This window comes from Oryctolagus cuniculus, chromosome 6 (assembly GCF_964237555.1).
Source record: "Oryctolagus cuniculus chromosome 6, mOryCun1.1, whole genome shotgun sequence".
In the NCBI taxonomy this organism is placed as follows: Eukaryota; Metazoa; Chordata; class Mammalia; order Lagomorpha; family Leporidae; genus Oryctolagus; species Oryctolagus cuniculus.
In genome coordinates, this window is record NC_091437.1 from 160,342,622 (window position 1) to 160,365,936 (window position 23,315).

Consider the following 23,315-nt stretch of genomic DNA (forward strand, 5'->3'; position numbering starts at 1 on the left):
CACCTATTCTTCCTTAAAAAAAAAATTGTCATAGCCATTATTCCACATTAATTTATTAAATTCCATAAAAATTTCTGTTGAGAATTTGACTGGGATTTCAATAAATTTACATTATTTGGGGATAACTGATGCTCTAGTATATTGATTCTTCTGGACCTCAAATGTAGAATATTCTTTGGTTTCCTTTTAACAATTTTTGCATTTTTGTTGGATGCATTAATTCCCTTATGATCTTATTGTGAATAAAACTTTTTAAATATTAGAGTTACAAACAGAATGAAAGAAAAAGAAAACTCTGATTCTTGCATGTTGGTCTTATATTAAAAATCCATCAACCCTCAAATTAATTTTGCCAGAGCTGGGAATCAAACCTAGGCACTCTGGTATGGGAGACAGGTGTCTTAATCACTAGGCTAAAATGCCCACTCCCAGATTTTTTTTTTTAACTTTTATTTAATGAAAATAAATTTCCAAAGTACAGCTTATGGATTACAATGGCTTCCCCCCCACCAGTAACTTCCCTCCCACCCCCAACCCTCCCCTTTCTCACTCCCTCTCCCCTTCCATTCACATCAAGATTCATTTTCAATTCTCTTTATAAACAGATCAGTTTAGCATATATTAAGTAAAGATTTCAACAGTTTGCACTCACATAGAAACACAAAGTGAAAAATATTGAGTACTAGTTATAGCATTAAATCGCCATGTATAGCACATTAAGGAGAGATCCTACATGAGGAGTAAGTGCACAGTGACTCCTGTTGTTGACTTAACAAATTGACGCTCTTGTTTATGGCATCAGTAATCACCCTAGGCTCTTGTCATGAGTTTCCAAGGCTATGAAGCCTTTTGAGTTCACCGACTGATATTTAAAGAAGGTTGTAGCCAGAGTGGAAGTTCTCTCTTCCCTTCAGAGAAAGGTACCTCCTTCTTTGATGACCTGTTCTTTCCACTGGGATCTCACTTGCAGAGATCTTTCATTTAGTTTTGTTTGTTTGTTTTGCCAGAGTGTCTTGGCTTTCCATGCCTGAAATACTCTCATGGGCTTTTCAGCCGGATCCGCATGCCTTAAGGTCTGATTCTGAGGCCAGAGTGCTGTTTAGGACATCTGCCATTCTATGAGTCTGCACTCCCAGATTTTTAAAAGCAGGCTCAGATTTGATAAAATACAGTTGGCAATACACATTTAAAAAATATTATCCCATGCTTGCTTGCTTGAGCAGTACATACTTAAAAAAAAAAACACCAAATAGCAATACCCTGAAACTTCAAATGTATGCACATTACTTCATAATAGTAATATAAGAAAATCTTAGTTATATCCTAAATTAGGGTTCCCCACAGAGACAGAACCAATAGGATATATATATATATATATCTCCACCCCTCCCAATATGATTTGGGTGGATTAATTTTATTGCTATTAGTAGTCTGTATTTCCAGTAAGGCTTCTTACCTTCAATATCCTTGACTGGCAATACTGTAGTCAGTTTTTTTTTTTAATTTAAATATTTATTTATTTATTATTTGAAAAGGGAGAGTTACAGAGAGGCAGAGGGAGAGAAAGGGAGGGAGGGGGAGAGAGAGGTCTTCTATCCGATGGTTCACTCCCCAGATGGCCACCACAGTTGGAGCTGCGCCTATCTGAAGCCAGGAGCTTCTTCCGGGTCTCCCACGTGGGTGCAGGAGCCCAAGGACTTGTGCCATCTTCCACTGCATTCCCAGCCACAGCAGAGAGCTGGTAAGAAGTGGAGCGGCCAGGACTTGAACCAACAACTGTATAGGAGGTCGGCACTGCACGTGGTGGCTTTACCTGCTACGCCACAACAATGGCTCCTAATAGTCAGTTCTCACTCAGTTATTGCTTGCTTAATGTAACTTTTGCCATGAACTTACTTTCAACCTGTGTGTGCTTATATTTAAGTATCTTGTAAGAAGCGTGCAGTATTTTAATTTTCAGCCCGGTAATTTTTCAACTTCAATTCAAGTAATGAATTACTCACAATTAATGTGTTTGGGTTTATGTTTTGCAACTGTAAATCTGACCCAATTCATATGCTTTCTTTATTCTTGCCTTCTTTTAATACTTGTGCCTCTATTGTTAAGCACAAATTCTATTATTATTCTTTTGGTGCTTCACTTAAAGAATATGTACCCTTGACTTTATAGTCTAATAAAAGTATTAACTTTACCACTTACATAAACTCCATTTACCTTCCCTTCCTGACTTGTTATTGTATGGTATATTTTAATTCCACAGATATTTTAAACCAGAATTTAATAGTATTGATTCATTAAATTACATATTTACCATTTGCATTAATCATTTATTCCTGATTTCTCCTTTCAACATCCTTCCGTGGATGCCTTCTAGAGACAAAGTCTCACGTTCCCCTCAAGTTCTCATCATCACATCTGCAGAGTCTCTCTTGGTCCTTGCCCCTTACCTGAAGTGTGAGCACTGTGGTAGTCACATGGTAAAGATAATGAAACATACAGAGCCAAAAAGTCTAGAATCCAACTAACCTTGTACTGTCTGCACTGGACACCCTCCATCTGACAGAAAAATACAATCTTAACAGCGTAAGCACTGTTACTTTGGTTCTCTTTCTGGAGGCAAATGTCATTTTTGATATGGCTTTAATCAATTCTATAAACTTCATCACTTCCAACAAAGATATTTGTTAGTTTATATTTAAAACATTCCAGCATGCTATGTAAATTATATAAAATCCTTACTTACATCCTGCTAGTATTCTTAGCAACAAAGAACAGTCCAATGTTCTAATCACAGAACCTATATTCCTGTGTAAATAATTCCAGGCGCTGTTTTCTATATCCTCAATCAATATAGTGTTTAACTTACATTTTAAATGTCAGAAACTTTTATGGTAACACTAATGTTTTGTTAACTAGAATTATAAATGTCAACAATCGGTCTCCAACAGTGAAAGTGAAGGTTTTCAGGTTGGCCATTAGCAATGCTCCTCATCCTTGCAGGAACAGGCCAGTGAACCAGCTGGGCCTGTACTTTTCACCCTTCAGCATGGGGGACTAATGGTTCTTGTCCAGACATGAGCATAGGCTTTGTTATGAGTAACAGAATACTGCTTTTTGGAGTAAGCTTTCAGGCGAGGTGGCACCTCACTGAGGACAGCAACTTTGCTGAGCTTGCAGAACATGCTCTATGGCTAACAATGCAACCCATCACCCTGCCCCAGCCTTCAATGAGTACCCTTGTCCACCAAGAGTTGCACGTGAGTAATCACCTTAGGTAGTTCCTAATTGCCTTGTCCCTTCTATTCTTTCCTTAAACTCCTAAGCTATACATGCACATTACATCATCCACGTACTTACTTTCATTTTGCCACTTTTAGTTGTTCTCTAACTTATTCCTCTGTTTTAAGAAATTTTCTTCAAATGTGTCTGATATTTATACCAGTCAATTCCTTTCCCCAATAACATTACCTTAGAAGCCTCAGAGACACTTTTATCTTGTGGTTTCATTAAAGCAAACACTTAACCTGATACACTACACAGATGTGAAACATCATGAGTACTCTGACAGTAAAACTGAATTTCAACTGTTTCCCAGGGAAATCTTCCTTTCTAGCTCAAAGTCTTGGGTTCAGTTTTGTTGTTTCCCTGGACTGTTGGGTAGAATTCTGCTTACCCCCTTTCCTGAGACTGCAGCACCTTCTGGGGTCTTAGTTTTGTGTAGGCCTCAGTCCCCTGCCCCTCCCTGTATTGTCAGGATACATCTCTTGCTCTAAAAAATCCCACAGACCACCTGGCTTATAGCCAAGGTGACCATTTCCTTGGGCAGTGCAATTTTAGCTCCTCAGGTGACTACTGTACCACTGTTTTCTCATTTCTGGCAGCTAGAATTGCCTCTTTTCTTTTGTAGTCAATAGCATGTGTGTGTGTGTGTAGTCAATAGCATGTGTGTGTGTGTATTTTTTTTTCTGTTTTCTCTGTCATCTCTGAATCTGGACCTATGGTACGGTGATGGTAGGATGACTTAGTACAGTCCACCATGTCAGCAAGATTCCTGAAAACGAGCTCATCTCCAGACATGTTATCTACACTTGGTGTTCTTCAGCCTTACAGCCTTCCTAAATCCTCTGAGATTTAGGAAAAGTGGCAACTTAAATGCCTGAAAAGGTCTACTTGTTAAGAGTCAGAACAATGATCCAAACCAAACTTCTTGTTCATAGTGACAATGTGCCCAGCAAGATAACTACAAAGGGACTTTAAATTTGTGGAGGGGACCGGCGCCGTAGCTCACTTGGTTAATCCTCTGCCTACGGTGCCGGATTCTAATCCCAGCTGCTCCTCTTCCAGTCAGCTCTCTGCTGTGGCCCAGGAAGGCAGTGGAGGATGGCCCAAGTGCTTGGGCCCCTGTACCTACATGGGAGACCAGGAGGAAGCACCTGGCTCCTGGCTTCGGATCGGCGTAGTTCCAGCAGCAGCAGCCATTTGGGGAGATCTTTCAACAACGTAAGATCTTTCTGTCTCTCTCTCAATGTCTAACTATCTGTCAAATAAAAAAAAATTTGTGGAAAAAAGGAATTAAAAATTTATTTGGGGGCAAAACCCTTCTGAAATCCATGCATTTTTTTAAACCCAAAAACATTTCCATGAACCTTTTGAAGACCCCCATGATTAGGAACCATTCATAAAATACAGTTGTGGCAAATAAGCCACAAGCTGGGAGTTTCCTGACAGGGGCAACATGGCCTCTGACTTCTCCTGCCATCTATTTTAAGGATGTAATGGTGGCAATGCCCCAAAGCCAACTTGGGAACTCTATAAGAGCCCCCATCTTTTTAAAGCTACTGTTGTGGGGCTTTCTGCTACTTACACTGCAGCTTAATTCAGTCATTACATGAGACATTTTAAAAAAGTAAATCAAATGAGGAAAACATCAAACAATGCTGGAAGAAAATATTTATCAAAAAGACAAAGTCCAATAAGAACAGGGAGGGGAGAAATTAGAAGTTATGAGGATTTTCAGAGGCTGCTTTAAAATACGGTAACTGGGAAATGACCTGGCCCAAACCCTCATAGGAAATGAAGGCTCATATGTTATAACCACTAAATAAATTAAGCAGCAGCTAATGGGCCAAATGCTGTGGGACAGCGGGTTAAGTCATGGCCTGTAATGCTGGCATCCCATATGGGTTCCAGTTTGAGTCCTGGCTGTTCCACTTCCACTCCAGCTCCCTGCTAATGGCCTGAGAAAGTAGCAGAATGGCTCAAGTTCTTGGAAGATCTCTGTCTCTTCCTTTCTCTCCATAACTTTTTCAAATAAATAAATCAATCTTAAAAAAAAAAAAAAAAGGCAACATTTGAACTGGGTTTTGAAGAATGGGATATTTCCTGAGTGTTTGATACATGCCAGGTAATGCCTATGCTGACTTGTCTGGATTATCTAATCAAATCCTAATAAGATTTAAGAGATAAACCAAACCCATTTTACAAATGAATCTAGATGCTTTAACCTAGAACTCACGCTACTAAATACTGTGCTCTACTGACATACACCAATAATAAAACAAATAACTGGGTGGAATCACAGAGGAAAAAGAACTTAAATGACTATGACACTTTCATTTACATATAAGGATATGAGGTCATACTGCTTAACGCATTAGCAAAAGGTCATTAAAAAAACAGCGTTCTCATTTGTTCTATCAAGGGGCCTATTGCATGTACACTTTTGTCCTGAAAATGTTACTGTCTTTGTGTCTTTAACTCCTTCAAATAGTCCATTAGCACTGAGAGCTATCTCAAATCACATGCCAACTCACCACAGGATGAAGTCATTAAGTGACTGCAGCATAAGGAAATATGATTTAATTTGCTTAGGTGATATTTAAAACAAGATATTCACCATAAATATCAGTGTTTTAGAAGCAATGGCATGAAAAGATTGAGAAACAAAACAGTTTGTCAACTTCTATGAACACTGGTTTTTACCTACTCAACCTGTTACAAATAGAAATAAATACGAAGGATTAATTCAAATCTCAGTGTGTCCAACACAGTTTTAGAAGACTTCTCTAATATAACCTGTTCTGGTCTGCCCAGAGCACTAACTCTAACTTCTATCTTGCTATCTACCTTTGTTGCTGTTACAACACTCCTGCATGGCCTGGCCCATACTAAAGTTTTTAGGCACTCTGGTTCATCTTTTCTTTTCTTTTCTGAAAGCTTTTATTTAATAAATATAAATTTCAAAGACACAGCTTTTGGAATATAGCGGTTGTTCCCCCCATATCTGCCCTCCCACCCCCAAATCGTCCCACCTCCTACTCCCTCTCCCATTCTATTCATTAAAATTCGTTTTTACTTATTTTTATATACAGATCAACTCTATACTAAGTAAAGATTTTAACAGTTTGAACCCACACAGACACACAAAGTATAAAGTACTGCTCGAAGACATGTTTCACTGTTGATTCTCAGAGTACAACACATTAAGAACAGAGGTCCTGTATGTGGAGCAAGTGCACAGTAACTCCTGTTGTTGATTTAACAATTTCATTCTTATATATGATGTCAGTGATCACCCCAGGCTCTTGACATGAGCTACCAAGACTATGGAAGCCTTTTGAGTCCACAAACTGTCAATATTTAGACAGGGTCATAGCCAAACTCTCCTCCCTTCAGAGAAAAGTACATCCTTCTTTGTGGCCCCTTCTTTCCACTGGGGTCTCACTCACAGAGATCCTTCATGTAGATCATTTTTTACCACAGTATCTTGGCTTTCCATACCTAAATGCTCTCATGAGCTTTTCAGTCAGATCCATATGCCTCAAGGGCTGATTCTGAGGTCAGAGTGCTATCACCTTTTCTGATGTTAGTCCTTGGGGATCTTTTACCTGCTTTGACTGAGACTTACTTAATTACTGTTTCATACAAACCAAACAATACATACTATTTATCTTTTTTTGTTCAGTTTGAAGCTAAAGATGTGAACACTTCTGTGAAAAAGAAATTTAACTTCCTTAGGGGAAAAAAATGTACTATAGATACATTCAGTTTAAAAGGAATACTTTACCATAAAGATTCAAGGTAGATGACTTTTTTTTTTTTAATGAACAGACTGGCATGTGTTTATATATATATATTTGTAAGATTTATTTATTTGAGAGGTAGAATTACAGAGAGAAAAACAGAGAAAGATAAAGGTCTTCCATCCACTCATCCACTGGTTCACCCCCCAGATGGCTGCAACGGCTGGAGCTGGGCCGATCTGAAGCTAGGAGGCAGGAGCTTATTCTGGGTCTTCCACACAGGTACAGGGTTCCAAGCACTTGAACCATCTTCCACAACTTTCCCAGGCCATAAGCAGAGACCTGGATCAGAAGAGCAGCCAGGACAGTAATCAGCACCCATATGGGATGCTGGTACTGCAGGCAGAGGCTTAGCCCACTATGCCAAAGCATCGGCTCCAAGGTGGATGACTTTTTTTTTTTAAAGATTTATTTGAAAGACAGTTACAGAGATGCAGAAAAAGAGAGAGAGAGAGAGATCTTCTATCTGCTGGTTCACTTTCCAAATGGCCGCAATGGCTGAAGCCAGGCCAATCTGAAGCCAGGAGCCCAAGGCTTCTTCCAGGTCTCCCATGTGGGTCCAGGGTTTCAAGCACTTGTGCCATCTTCCACTGCTTTCCCAGGCCATAGCATAGACCTGGGTCGCAAGTGCAACAGTCAGGACACAAACTGGTACCCATACGGGATGCTGGCACTGCAGGCTACAGCTTTACCCACTATGCCACAGTACTGGCCCCAGGTAGATGACTTTTAAGATTGACTAGGATACACATTTTATGATTTGGGGGACATTAAGGGAGCTCCTATGATCTTGAGAGCAAAAAATGTAGCACTTACCAAACACTTTTGTTACCAGCACTGTGCAGGGTCCTTCACATAGCTCTCCTATCTAATTTTCATAACAACCTGACACAATTACTTTTTTCTTTACCAGAGAACTATTCAGGGAAACTAACAACTTATTCAAGGTTGCACAAATGGCAAGTGATGGAGCCCAAATTAGATTGGAGCTCTATGTAATTCTCAAGAGTATGTTTGTGACACTGTGAAATATATATTTAGTCTTCAATTGTTTCCTGACATAAGCTTCTAAAACACTTGGAATCTCTGGAGTGACAAGTTGTCTTTCTTGTATGATGATCAGATGGCCTGGGGCTGGGGGCACCTAGATAGCTTCAGGATGGAAGCTATTTACCAGAAAGACCAAGGCATTGTTAAAGTTGGGACTTTTGGCCCCACTCCTCAAATTGGGAAGGGGAGGGGACAGAAGAGGTCCTAGGTTGAGGTAATCACCAATGGCCAATGAACTAATCAATCCTCCTTGTATAATGAAGCCGCCATAAAAACCCAAAAAGGTTCGGATGAACTTTCAGATAGCTTGAACATACAGAGGCACCCTGCCGGGGCAGGTGGGGTGCATACTTGGAGAGGCCATGGAAGCTCTATGCCCCTTCCCTATGTATCTCTTCCATCTGTCTGTCAATCTGAATTATTTTGACATCCTTTATGATAAATGCATAAAATGTAAGTAAAGTCATTTCATGAATTATGAAAGCTGCTCTAGGAAACTACCCACACCTGAGGAGGGATTATGGGAACCCTGACTTACAGCTGGTAGGTTAGAAGCATGGGCCACAACCTGTATCTGTCAGTGGATCACAGTCTATCTCCAGCATAAGCAGTATCAGAATCATACTGAATTAGAGGACAGGCTGGTGCCCACTGGAATAATTGTAGAAAGGATTGCTTGACTACTGGTGAGGATATATCCCCCACACATTTTGGTGACAGAGATGTGTTAAGTGGTGTGTGAGTAGAAAAAGGATCTTTACACCCTTTATCTCTAATAATGTTCTTACCATTGCACCGTCTCCTAAGGAAGCACTGACAGTGAGAAAGGATCTCATTTTTATTTTAAAAAGTTTTTCTTACACACACACACACACAGAGAGAGAGAGAGAGAGAGAGAGAGAGAGAGAGAGAGAAAACAGGCAAGTACATATCCATCTGCTGGGTCACTTAAATGTCCACAACAGCTGGGTTTGAGCTAACCTGAAGCCTGGAGCTCCTAACTCATCCCAGGGATAGCAGAGACTCAAAGCCTTCAGCCATTATTTCCTGCCTTCCAGGGTGTGCTTTATCAAGAAGCTGCACCAGAAGCAGAGCTAGGACTCAAACCTGGGCACTCTCATATAGGATGCTGCATTCCAAGTGACACCTTCAATCACTGTGCCAAACTCTCATTGGGACCTCTGGGACCAGCATCATGGCACAGAGGGTTAAGCCACTGCTTGCAATGTCAGCATCCCATGTCTGAGACCAACAATTGCCTAGTCCCCAAACTCCTTCTCATTCAAACTTATATCTTATCTTGAAAGTAACTCAGTATTTGGTTAACATTAACTGTGCTATAGACTATACACAGGTGATCATTTTAAGCAAGATATTATTAAATATAAATATAATACCTAAAACAAAAATTTTCACAGATAACCTGTTGAGGGAGCAAACTTCTTATAACAGTGTATAAATGATGGGGCTATCTAAAGGCAGTTGTGTACCTTTAGGTACCTTGTACATTTTCCAACCAAGGAAACCTTATGAAAATCCTCCCCCTGCCCCTTGGTGCATTTGAGCTCATAAAATTTGCATGGAGAACAAGTGACTAAAGCAGTTTCTCAAATTACTTTTAAAAAAACAAAGCAGCCCAAATTCTGCTATTAAATAATTTTTGACAGAAGGACAATTACTGAACATAACTTAATAATCTTTAAAGAACTATTTTGAAGCAAGCAATGAAAAGGTCAGAACTTTTAAACCAGTTATAATTGTACATGGATAGTTTCAAGACAGTAGCTGAACAGGTTCTTTTTCTAAGACCTTACTTCATGGAACAGTGTTACTTAGCCTAACAGGAATACTGTGTACTAAACTGTGAAAAATACCCAGGGGTAAAAGTCTTTTCTATAAAATTAAATAATCTTCACTTATACGTATATAGAAATCCTAAATGTGAAATACCATTGCTTTCAATAATATACTGGTAGCTCAAATTAAAAAGTTTAAAACTGGGGCCGGTGCTGTGGTATAGCGGGTAAAGCCACCGCCGCCTGCAGTGCTGGCATCCCACATGGGCGCAGTTAGACTCAGCTGCTCCACTTCCGTTCCAGCTCTCTGCTATGGCCTGGGAGAGCAGTAGAAGATGGCCCAAGTCCTTGGGCCCCTGCACCCACATGGGAGACCCGGAAGAAGCTCCTGGCTCCTGGCTCCGGATTAGCCCAGCTCCACTCACTGCAGCCATCTGGGGGAGTGAACCAGCAGATGGAAGACTCTCTCTCTCTCTCTTTGCCTCTGCCTCTGCCTCTCTCTCTGTAACCCTGCCTTTAAAGTAAATAAATCTTAAAAAAAAAAAAAAAAAGCTTAAAACTAAAAACTTTAAAAAAAATGTTTATTTTCATCTACTTGAAAGGGACAAAGAACAAGCCAGTGAGAGAAAACTTTTCCATCTACTCACTAAGTGCTCACAGCTACTATGGCTGGGTCACGCTGAAGCCAGGGGCTAGATCTCCAACATAGATGATGGGGTAGAAGCATTTGAGCCATCATCTGCTCTCTCCCAGGATGCATTACCAGGAAGCTGGACAGGAAGCAGAGTAGCCAGGACTCAAACAGGCAGTCTTATGTGGGTTGTAGATGTCACAAGCAGAAGTTTAAATGCCTGCACCACAACACCTGTCCCACCTTTTAATTTGACCCAGAATTTAAAAATAAGAATATTTCTAGTTAAAAACAAAACTTTCAATATTAAGCCATTACAATAGAAATAGGTTACATGGCTGTTTATTATAATTTTGCATAATATTTTCCACTACATAATGCTTTGACATTTATCTATAAAAATCATTCTACAAACTGAAATAAATATAACTAAAAGGTAAACTCCATTATAGGGACTAGCGCTGTGGCATCATGGGCTAAGCCTTTGCCTGTAGCACTGGCATTTCAAATGGGTGCTGATTCGAGACCCAGCTGCTCCACTTCCTATCCAGCTCTCTGCTGTGGCCTGGGAAAGCAGTGGAATATGGCCTAAGTGCTTGGGTCCCTGCACCCACGCTGGAGATCCAGAGGAGGCTCCTGGCTTCAGATTTGCCCAGCTCTGGCCATTGCAGCCATTTGGGGAGTAAACCAGCAGATGGAAGACCTCTCTGTTTCTTCCTCTCTCAGTCTGTGGCTCTACTTCTCATCTAAATAAAAATCATTAAAAAAAAAAAACCCTCCATTATATATCATAGATTCCCTCAATTTAACTGACATTTTTCATTCATTAAGGTCTAAAGGAGACATTCAGCACCACAAAATTCTCCTACTGAGAACAGATAAGGTGAGAAAAATAAAAAGAAATGTGAAAGACTGAATAATTTATGCCAAATTCTCAGCAAATAATGTGAGAAAATATATCAAATCTCCAAACCTAATAGAAAAATAGTTTAATTTTAAAATATACCAAAAAGTTAATGGAGAAATCCAACTTTGTACTATGTTCACCATCAATACAATTAAATAACAAATGGTAAAATATTAAACAAAAGGGAAAAATGGAGACATTTTAATATTTATTCAATTCTGTGAAATTTAAAGCTAATAAGCACATGTTCATCAAAAAAACTACATTTCTAATAAATACAGATTTTAAAAAATTCAAGTATATATATTTTTTGTAAGGCTGGAAAGCAGGTCACTTGAATGTTTCATTGTATTAGTTCAAATAAGAGAAATACTAGAATTTTCATTTAAATCTAGTTTCATATACACTGACTGATCAAAGACCCTGTTAAATAATGACAGTGTATAACACACAGATATAAATAAATAAATATGTAACTACTAACCAAGAGAAAAAAGAGCAATGAATCAAACACTAAAATTAGCTTAACTCTCAGATCTTCTGGTAGCCTAAACCACAAGTATATGCAAATAATTTGTTATATTTCACAGTATGAAGGAAAAATTTTGTATTTTATGCACAGAGCTTCAAAGGTAAGTTGATGGGGAATTCCCAAATATGCTTAATTTGAAAAAGAGACTTCATAAAACTGCTTTAGAGTATACTCTTCCACAATACACTGCATCATTATTCTTGTACGACAATTTAAAATAATTTAAGCACGACAAGATTCATGACAAAGAAACGTGTAGAACTCAATGAAATGTGGTATGTTTAGCATCCATGTGTATAATAGAATAGCTCTTTCTCAATAAAGAAAATAATTAAAAACTGTTAGTCTATTGAACAAATAAAATTAGAAAACGGTACTCACCTCCAAAAACAAGTCTCCATGCCCATGCATTTTACTTGACATTTTTATTTAATTGTGAATTTTTCATGTGTAGACATCTTCCATGGAAGAACAATCAAATTCAAAAGTGAATTCTAATTTTGGATTTAGGCACACACAAGAAGAGTGAATAGACACTTGCCAACCTGCTGGAATATTTTGTACTTCTCACATAATTTTGGTTTTGTAGCTCTTATCTTGTGTTTTATTTCCAGAGAATACAGATGTATCACCAAAAAATGAAAATGCTGATTTCATGGAATTGAAAAACAAGAAAATTAATTTCAATTTGAAGTATTTTAAATAATGGCATGAATAGGAAAGTATCATTTACACCAAATACATATTTACTCTTTATTACTAAATTACAGTGATACCAAAGAGCCAAACCATTTTCATCAAACCAGCAAGTTGGTATCATCATCATTTAAAAACAAAACCAAACTTTGTTTACTTTAAGCTTTATAGTATCTTAAATAATATATACAGTAACACCTAAGATGTAGATATCAATAATTGCTAGCATTTACTTAGTACTTAATGTGACAGGTACTAATGAACCACTTCATAATTGCCACATAGGGCACCATGCCCATTTTGCAGATGAGAATACCACTAAGGTGTCAAACAGGGCCTTTCCCTTCTCCAAATTCCCTAGCAAATTCACTGGTGGAGTACAAATGGCAACAAATGCTGATGCAAAAGCCTATGCTTGTTAAAATACACTGCAATGTCTATAAATCTGACAAATATATAAATATCAAATAAGGACATTCTTTTGTTCCAATCAAAGGGTTTTGTTCTGTTAGAGATATGCTAGTAATTTAAATGTACATTAAGAAAAAAACAAGCCTCTGTATTTTTCTTGCCAAATCTCTTAGCAGTATTGGTTGGTATTCCAAGTCAGCTGACGTAAACATCCACCTCCCAGCCAATTCATGTATTACAGCTGAGTGTAGGATGTTTACATGAACTGAAACTTGGTTTAGAGTAGGACTTAGGGAATGCTTTATTATGTTTATACTGGTCCTTGACGCAAAACTTAAACTCATATTAGGGTACATATGACAAAAACTGATTTTTTTTCCTGAAAAGACAATGCTATAGAATCTTGAAAAAGGAACTGGCATAAAGATCCACATGAATGATGCAAAGGTCAATTCAAAAGCTATCTTGAGTGAGCATTTTGCACAATGGTTGAGATAGTGGTTATGACACCCAAATCGCATATCAGAATTCCTGGATTCAATGCATGGCTATGCTCCAGATTCAATTTCCTGCTAATGCATATCCTGGAAGGCAGTGATAATGGCTGAAGTAAATGGATCCTTACTACCCATATGGGAGACCTACATTGTTTTCTGGCTCTGAGGTTCAATCTGGCCCAGCCCAGACTATTGCACATATTTGGGGAATGAACCAGAGGATGGGAACTCTTTCTCTCTGCCTGTCCAATTATAAAAGGGTTATCTTGAGAAAAAGCAAAGAATTCAAGGAAAAAGCAGAAGAGACATTCTTTTTACTGAAGGAGTTTATGCAACAAAAGCAAATGCAGCTGATTTTTTTTAGAAAGCTTTTATTTAATGAATGCAAATTTCATAGGTAGAGCTTTAAGATTATAGCAATTCTAACTCACATACCCACCCTCCCTTCCCCCCCAACCCTCGCAGATGATTTTATACCCTTTTAAATTCCCACAGCCAGAGCCTGCACTTTGGCACAGTGTGTTAAGCCACCACCTGCAGTGCCAGCATCCTACTTGAGCTCTGGTTCAAGTCCAGACTGCTCTACTTCCAATTCAGCTTCCTGCTAATACACCTGGGAAATCAGAGGAAAGGCCCAAGTCTTTGGGCCTCTATCACCCATGTAGGAGGCCTGGAAGAAACTCCTGGCTCCTGACTTTGGCCAAACCCAGCCCAACATTGCAGTTATTCGGGGGAGGGAACAGGCAGATGGAAGATCTCTGTGTCTCCTTCTCTCTCTCTGCAACTCTGCTTTTGAAGTAAATAAACAAATCTTTAAAAAAAATTCCTATAGTCTTCAATTCAAAACAAGTTAACTTGCATTCATCTGATAGCCAGTGTGATGCATCAACCACCTGTTATGAAGACTGTTCCTATTTGGTGTAGAAGACAAAGCTAACAAAACACCTGTGAGCTCAGTCACCTCTCTTCCCACACATTCTTCTCCCCGCCCCTCCTGATTCCTTCCCCTCTCACTTATTAATAATCCAGATAATTTCAAATCCTGCCTATCTTTCTCATACTCTGACCTCTTTCCAACTTCTACTATTCCAAGTGTTAAGGTGTCTCAAAAAATCTCTCCCTACTTCTTGCATTCCTGATAAAAAAAAAAAAGTTAACAAAAATACCTCTACTAAGCATTTCAAGTGGCCCTACTAAGATGCTTGCATCAAAGAGAGGAAATTCTCACATTGGTAAGCAGAATTAAATATAACCACTGCAAGCAAACTCTAAAAGTCCTTGGCATTTCAAGACCTTTGGGAACCTCCTATTTCTCTGGCTTCTTGTCTTCTCCTAAAGCTTTAATTCTTTTCTTGCATTAGTTCTTTAGATTAAACACATACACATTCCCACCCCCCCCTTGCAAGCATACTGTTTTTCTGTTTTAACTAATCCTGCCACAATAATATCTTCAATTCAGTCTCCAACTTGCATAACACTTAACAGGAAAAAGACTGTAAGATGAGCTCCATGGTTCTGAGAACAGAGATCTGGAGCAGCAGCAGGAGCAGCAAACTTCTCAAGTTCCAAGCCAGAGCTACTGATTCAGAAGCTCTTCCTGCAGGGCTCAGTGTTTTAACGAATAAGCCCTGCAAATAATTCTGATGCATACTAGTGTCTGGAAACCCGCAGTCCATGTCACCAAATACGCTGAAAAGCAGTGAATGTCAAATTATTACGAGGTTTGTAATACACTACAGCAAGAAAAGCAAAGGTCAAAATATCACATTTTGACCCACAATTAACCAGGCTGGGGGAAACCTTGGCAGTGAGTAACCCAAACAAGACAATTTAAAGAATTAACCTTCAGATTGATATTCAAACTTCATACCAATATTCAAACAAAAATTCTGAGCACATACAGCAGGTAATAGCACATTTACAATGAAGCAAGTTATAACATGAAGAGCAAAAGGAAGTCATAATCAGAACATGCTACATGCCATGAGGAAAGCACGCTGGGATCTGAAGATTCATAATCTATTTCTGACTTGCCCCAAGTCTATGACTCTAAGTGGAAAGACTCAGGCAGTGAGAGCAATGAGGGCTTGACCAACGATGTATTATTTCTATGACCATTTTCTAACCCAGAGTATTTGTACAAAGGCATCTAATTGGAAATGAATGTGGAGGAAATTTTGAGTTGCTAGTTTAACAAAGTAATCCCTAAACAATATCAAAGAATATACTGAGGAAAAAATACTGCTATTTGAAGAATGGTGCTAAGTAACTAAAAACCCTTTACCTTTAACGTTAATTGGATCAAAAATCTTCTTAAATAATAAAGAATGTCTGAGCTTTCTAACGCCTGTTAATAAAGACCATACACTTTTTCCTAAATACTAAGTTAAAGGCTCAGGAAACAAGTTGTTAAAGGTTTACTGGAAAATACTGCTGATTCAGTATTTTAAGGCATTTGCATTAAATAATCAATTGCTAACTGTGCAGGCCAATGGAAATTTTGTGGCGCTTTAAAATTAAAACATGAAAAACTTATCTGTATATATAACTAAAAAGTTGTATTTAAAAGTAGAGTGAGGGTCCAGCACGGTGGCATAGTGGTAAAGCCACCACCTGTAGTACTGGCATCCCATATGGGCACTGGTACAGGACTGGGCTGCTCCACTTCCGATCTAGCTCTCTGCTATGGCCTGGGAAAGCACTAGAAGATGGCCCAAGGCCTTGGGACCCTGCACCCATATGGGTGACTCAGAAGAAGCTCCTGGCTCCTGGCTTCGGATTGGCACAGCTCTGGCCATTGCGGCCACCTGGGCAGTGAACCAGTGGATGGAAGCCTTCTCTCTCTGCCTCTCCTTCTCTCTGTGTAACTCTGACTTTCAAATAAATAAATAAATCTTTTTTTTTAGAAAACTTTTATTTAATAAATATAAATTCTGAAAGTACAACTTTTGGATTATAGAGGTTTCTTCCCCCCCATTACCAATTACCACCCTCCCACGTGCAAACCATCCCGTCTCCTACTCCCTCTCCCATCCCATTCTTCATTTAAAAAAAAAAAAAAGTACAGTGAAACAAAGGTAGCTGGAATTAAAGCTGACATGCGTTTTGATGCAACTCATTAGGGCAGAGTAATACAGAACAAATGTTACATAACACAGATTGTGCCAGTAATCCTGCCGCATCTAGGGATAACAAGAGTAGCTGTCAGAATACAATAGCTTTACGCAGAGCACCTACCTCTTTTTTAGCTTAGATCTGATCTATCATTTTAAAAAATCTTTCAAATTCATCTGTGCAAATTATTAAATTATGCCATTTGTATCCATCTCACTGAATGTTAACGCTGTATATGTCAAAGTTTTTCACAGGAAATAAGCAGGGCTCTATCCACTTACTGCTATTTGAAACATCAGCCTTCCAAGATGCTAAAACAGAGGGGCACAGAAAGGGATGCTTGAAGCATGCTGATCATTAAACCTGGGAATTATACTTACGAACTGCAAAGCTACTTTTGTCTGAAGCAATGAATCTTTTCCCACAAACAGTCTTGGACACCAGTACTTTAACAAGGGAACATTTACAAGCAAATGCTCTAGCACGGAAAGCTCTAGAGTAACTACATTAGGACCCAAAGTGTCACTTGTTCCCCTGGACGAAAGATAAAAGAGTACACATTGTTGCAATAAAATAATTATTAGAGTGCTATACATGCAAGTATTTTACTAGATGTTTATGGCAGGAAAACATAGAATTATAAAAAGATAATGCACCCATTCTCAGGAAGCTAGTGATCTAATCAGAGCAGACAAGCATATAAAAAGCAGGTAAAGTTAAATTTTTGGTTTTAATTATGTTTTGAACCTAACATTGTATTATGTTAAGTACTTTAATATTAATTATAGGGGCTAGCAAGGTGGTGCTTGGGTTCAACCACACTGCCTATAATAACAGCATCCCATATAGGTGCTGGCTTGAATCCTGGCAGCTCCACTTCTGATCCAGCTCCTTGTCAATGCACCTGGGAAACCAGCGGAAAGTCCAAGTGTTTGGGATTCTGCATCCATGTGGTAGACCCGGATGGAGTTCTGGGCTCCTGGCTTCAGCATGGCCCAGTCCTGACAATTGCAACCATTTGCACAGTTAACCAGAGAATGGAAAAGCTCTCTTTCTTTCTCTCTGTTATCTCCCTCTTGCTATAATTCTGCCTCTCAAATAATTAATCTTTTTTTCGGTAAGATTTGTTTATTTGAGAGGCAGGGTTACAGACAGAGAAAGAGGTCTTCCATCTGATGGTTCACTCCCCAAATGGCTCCAGAGCCAATATCTGAAACCAGGAGCCAGGAGCTTCTTCCAGGGAAGCCACGTGAGTACAGGGGCCCACGTACTTGGATCATCTCCCACTGCTTTCCCAGGAGCTGGATCAGAAGTGGAGTAGCTGGGACTCAAACCAGCGCCCATAAGGGATGCTGGTGCTGCAGGTGGAGGCTTAACCTACCATGCCACAGCACTGGTCCTACAAAATAAATCTTCTAAAATAACAAATGATAAAAATATTATGTTTTCAACTGGAGAGAGGAATGTCAAAATAGAAATGTTTTACAGTATATAAGACACATATATATAAGAAAGAAAATTTTTTAAATTCAGGAAAATAGCTGTTACAAAATTATATGTTTTCAATTAGTCACACTGAATGCCATCTTTCAGGAAGGTCCAGGATTATTCAGCAATGTGAAGGTTCATAAAACAGAGTCCTGCTGCTTACAAAGCAGGCATGTTCTCAGGAGGAAGAGAAGAGCCAAGGAATAACCTGAATATACTTAGGAAAACATATCTAATATACAAATATATCTGTAAAACCATTAGCAAAGATTGTAAATCAACTTAATGGTCTAAAGTCTTGCAGTTTTTTTGAGGATTCCAATTAGGAGCTGTGCCATCATTAAGAGTGAGAACAGGAAGTGGAGATAGTGACAGAAGGGAGAAAAAGTTTACACACATCATGGCCGGTGCCGTGGCTCACTAGGCTAATCCTCCGCCTGCGGCGCCAGCACCCCGGGGTTCTAGTCCCGGTTGGGGCACCGGATTCTGTCCTGGTTGCTCCTCTTCCAGTCCAGCTCTCTACTGTTGCCCGAGAGGGCAGTGGAGGATGGCCCAAGTGCTTGGGCCCCTGCACCAGCATGGGAGACCAGGAAGAAGTACCTGGCTCCTGGCTTTGGATCGGCGCAGTGCCCGCCATAGTGGCCATCAGGGGAATGAACCAACGGAAGGAAGACCTTTGTCTCTCTCTCTCACCACTCTCACTGTCTAACTCTGCCTGGCCAAAAAAAAAAAAAAAAAAAAAAAAAAAAGTTGACACACATCTCTTAACTACAGAGAAAATTCAAAATTTCTCTGTAGTATATTGCTGGGTGGTGATGGTAACTTTAGCCTCTAGAACTTTCACAGCATTTATAAGAGTGAAAAATCAGTCTCTTGAACACTGCTGAGGAAGTTAAACTGTAGCCTACTTGGAAAAACTGAAAGACTAAAAGTTAACGGACAGAGTATAAACAGGAATAACAGTCCACAGTAGAACGAAATTTTTTCACTCAGTTCTCTACAAGCCAGCAGCAGCATGTTAACTTGGGAAACTCAGACGGCATATCCTGTGATTGGGCAGCACTCCACATTAAACTATCAGAATACATGCACTGTTGGGGAGAACAGGAATCTGAGGATTCTAAGTGTTATAGTCTCCTCAACTTCAATCCTTACGTACAGTTATAGCTAGATGACGTCTGTGAATAGCCGGTAGCAGCAAACATCTGACTGAAAGCTTAGTTGTTTTACAGCTTCCAGTCGGGGATGTTTACAACAACAGACTTTCTGAACAACAACTTAAAACCGGAAGAAGAGACACAAACGTCACCAGGCACCATCTTTAGCCAATGATTTATAGAACTTCTGGATCTCAATGATAAATATTACATCTTGAAACAAAAGTCATAAAGTTAATGTTACAAATTAACAAGAGAATAAATGGTCTACCAACTGTAATTTTTCCAAAATAATCCAAATACATAAGAAAATTTTCATTACAAACTTACCTTAACAAATGCACATTAAAGACAGTACCCTGCTATCCTACATGCTATCCTACATTTCTGATACATGCAAAAATGGGTTTTTCTCTCCTAAACCTAGAGTTTCAAAATAATAGGAACCAACATGGTACAGTGGGTAAAGCTGCCACTTGCAACACTGGCATCCATACAGGCATCGGTTCATGTCCTGGCTGCTCCACTTCCGATCCAGCTCCCTGCTAATGCACCTGGGAAGGCAGCACAACACGGCCCAAATGTTTAGGCCCCTGCACCCACATGGGAGATCTGGATGAAGCCCCTGGTACCCGGCTTCAGCTTAACCCAGTGCTGGCCCATGTGGCCATCTGGGGAGTGAACCAGCAGACAGAAGATCTTTCTCTGTCTCTCCCCTTCTCTCTGTAACTCTAACTTTCAAAATAAATAAGTAAATCTAACACACACACACACACACACACACACAACTCTACTGATTACAGTGACCATACACCTCGGTTTTCCCAGAATAGTTCTAATTTGTTGCCTTGATACTATTAGAAGTGATCTCTTTTACTAGTAAAAACATCCTACTGTAGAGAATAATGAATACAGTGGGTTTCAGTGGCAGAAGATTTATATTAAGATTCTATTTTTTCCTCTCCTATCCGGTTAGTTTAGGTTAGGAACACACCGTCCATGGAAATGAGCAAAGTGGATAATAAGAGGAATACACATTACATATATATATATATATATATCTACACACACAATGTGTATATGGGGATACACATTGTATATCACGTTATACACATGATCTTTGTGTATAATGCAACATGTTTAAACTACTTTGCTTCTCATACCACTTTGCAGAAAGACAAAGATTAAGCGAAATACAGCAAATCACACTCCCTCAAAACCAAGATTACCTTTCATCTAAAACATATTAAATAATAATTTCTTTATAAAAATTATCTATTAAAACAACAAAAGTCTAAAACTAAGTTATAATGATTTCTTTACACAAGCACAAGCATGATTTCCAGGATAACTACTGAAAAAAGCCAACAGACACAATTTTGAAAGGCTCCTAATTTTTAAAATTTTTTTCCCACAAACAATAAAGGACTGCAGGGGCCAGCATTTTGGTGTAGCAGCTAAAGCTACAGCCTAAGATGCCAGGATCCCATATGGGTGTCAGTTCATGTCCTGCTGCTCCACTTCCTATCCAGATCCCTGGCATAGCAGTTCAGACACTGCCTGGTATACCTGCACACAATATTGGAATGCCTGAGTTTGAATTTCGGGTCTGCCCCTGATTCCTGTTCCTACTAACGCACACTCTCAGAGACAGCAGGAACTCACCTGTATGGGAGACTTTCTAGCTCCTGACTTCTGCTTGGCCCAGCCCTGGTTGTTGTGGGCATTTGGGGAGTGAATCAGCAGATGGGAGATTGATCCCTCTTTCCCTCTTTCTCACTCTCTTTCAAATAAAATTTTAAAAGAAGTGGGACCTTTAAGAAGTGATTAGGTCATGAGGGTTCTGCTCTCATGAATGGATGGATTAATGCCACTACCTTGGGAGTTGGTTAGTTATTTCTGGAGTGAGTTTTGGGGGAAAAAAAAAAAAAAAAAAAAAAAGAAGAATTTGGTTCCTCCCTCTTCCCCTGAAAGCATCTCTTGCCCTTCTGCCTTCCATCACGGACGCTGGGGCCTTGATTTTGGACTTCCCAGCCTCCAGAACTGTGAGAACAACTACTCAAAATGGAGTGATGGTATTACAGATTAAATGACCGCTGCACTTTGGGTAGAGGGTGAAGGTAAAACCACAGAAAGTACTAGTGGATAATTTAGTCTATCACTTCAGTATAATTATACATTTTCTCCATTATTATTCTTCACAAAGAAAGTGTAGCTTGGCTTCCTGTAACACGGGTGCCATACATTTATATAAGACTGATTCATTAGGTATTCACTTGACATAGTCTGCATTGGGATGCTTCAAACCCAGAAAAGAAAGTAAGGTAGGGAAATACTTTGGATAAAATGGCCAAATCCTCCCCTTAAAACTATAGAATAATCAGAATGTTAGCCCCACAATTCTTGATCATAATCAAAACTGATAGTGACCTGAATGGGAGCCAGCACTCTAGATTCTTAAAATACTGCCCACTGAAAACCTTGGTCATAGGTATGGTAAAACTAGTGAACAACAACATAGCTAACTCTGAGTTTTTAAGACCACTCAAATCAGGATAAACGGAGTGAGTAGATCTGTGGTCTACGGCATTGAATAACTGAAAAGCAGAGTCTCTTTCTTCATGTAACTCGATGTGCATGGATTCCAACTTCTGTTTTAGAGTAGTAAACACCATGAATTGAACCCAGAACAAAACTGACAACCAATACAGATTCTAGTGTGCTTTACCTGATTCATGTGCCCTATAAGCCAACCCACAACATTTAAGTTCTACATAATTCTAGAGAATAGCACTAAAATGCAAACTACACTTCACCAAAGCCTAACTTTCAAAATCCACATCTGGAGGAAATCTGCCAACTTCTTCCTCAATATACAAACAAAAAGACATTTTGGCAAACAGGAATTTAAGAAAACTAATTGTGAACCTTAGTGACACTGAGAACATGTTTATAACCTTAAAGAGGTGTCCTGCCCTGAAGCATGCTTACTATTTTTGAACATTCAGAGCAATTTAATTTTCAGAAATTAACCCATGAGCTTTAAATATTCTTTTTTCAAGCCTGATAAAAAAAATCTACTTAACACTATACTTAAGAAAAAATTTTCTCTAGACAAGAGAGATAAATAACTCTCCTAATTTATCATTCACAAAGTCTGTTTATAGTTTCCTGGAAGAGTTCACAATTGTGCCTTCAACTCCTTGTACGTCCCCTTAATACTAACTATGTGGGCTGAAGTTAAGTCATTATTACTCTAAATCAGTTTCCCAGTCTAAAAAACAAAAGAATTCTACAACATGGAAGAAAGCTCTCAGAGAGAGGTTGTGAAGATTAAGTAAAACTAAAATTAAATTTATAAAACACATCTGAAATGTAAAGCATTGTATCTGCATGGATGTTAATCATGTTGGTAGGTCTGTACTCACATTTTCTTAAAAACTTTCCACCTGAAAGCCAGAGACTGCATCTGCATGACCTGACAATCATGAGATGTGGTCCATGTGACTAAAACGGGGTTCTTCAGAGTTACACTTGACATGGCATTAACTAAAATGGGCAAAAAAAGGTCAGTAATGCTAGAAGCCTTATTTGCACCTATTTGGCTAAGAGAACCCATTTATAGTGACGATATAACACACATACACAATACTTTTTATTTTTTCCTTACTTTTCAGTTAAGAAAATCTTAAAAATTTTAAGTTGTGAAAAATAAAAATTGGTTTTAATTATCTTTTTCACTTAATAACATAATTTAGAATTCCTTTAAGTTCCTCTAATGAATTTTTGTTAAGTATTATTTATTTATTTGAAAGGCCAAAAGAGAGATCTTCTATCCAGTGGTTCACTCTCCAAATGCCCTCAACAGCCAGGGCTGGGCCAGAATGAATTCAGAAACCCGGAACTCCATTTGGGTATCCTACTTGAGTGGCAGGATCCCAGCTACTTAAGCCA

General features: G+C 39.0%; 1 long non-coding RNA gene and 2 other non-coding genes across 52 annotated transcripts in view; all 3 read right to left on the reverse strand.

The window, feature by feature from the left end:
* Positions 1 to 23,315, reverse strand: part of LOC103348141 (sterile alpha motif domain-containing protein 1) — a 115,549-nt gene that overhangs the window by 66,145 nt on the left and 26,089 nt on the right. For 19 of the 50 annotated variants that reach the window (XR_011389605.1, XR_011389597.1, XR_011389598.1 and 16 more), the window contains one exon: positions 12,380 to 12,645. The exons of 17 other annotated variants lie outside the window; for them this stretch is intronic. This is a non-coding gene — a long non-coding RNA (sterile alpha motif domain-containing protein 1). Of the gene's footprint in view, positions 1 to 7,121; positions 10,699 to 12,379; positions 22,911 to 23,315 lie in introns of those variants that run through there. 14 more of the 50 variants (XR_011389568.1, XR_011389591.1, XR_011389585.1 and 11 more) reach the window with 6 other exon arrangements.
* MIR30B (microRNA mir-30b) lies at positions 13,307 to 13,366 on the reverse strand. The gene has a single exon (NR_162484.1). It is a non-coding gene; the product is annotated as a microRNA mir-30b (primary transcript).
* Positions 19,399 to 19,458, reverse strand: MIR30D (microRNA mir-30d). Its single transcript, NR_162487.1, has one exon. It is a non-coding gene; the product is annotated as a microRNA mir-30d (primary transcript).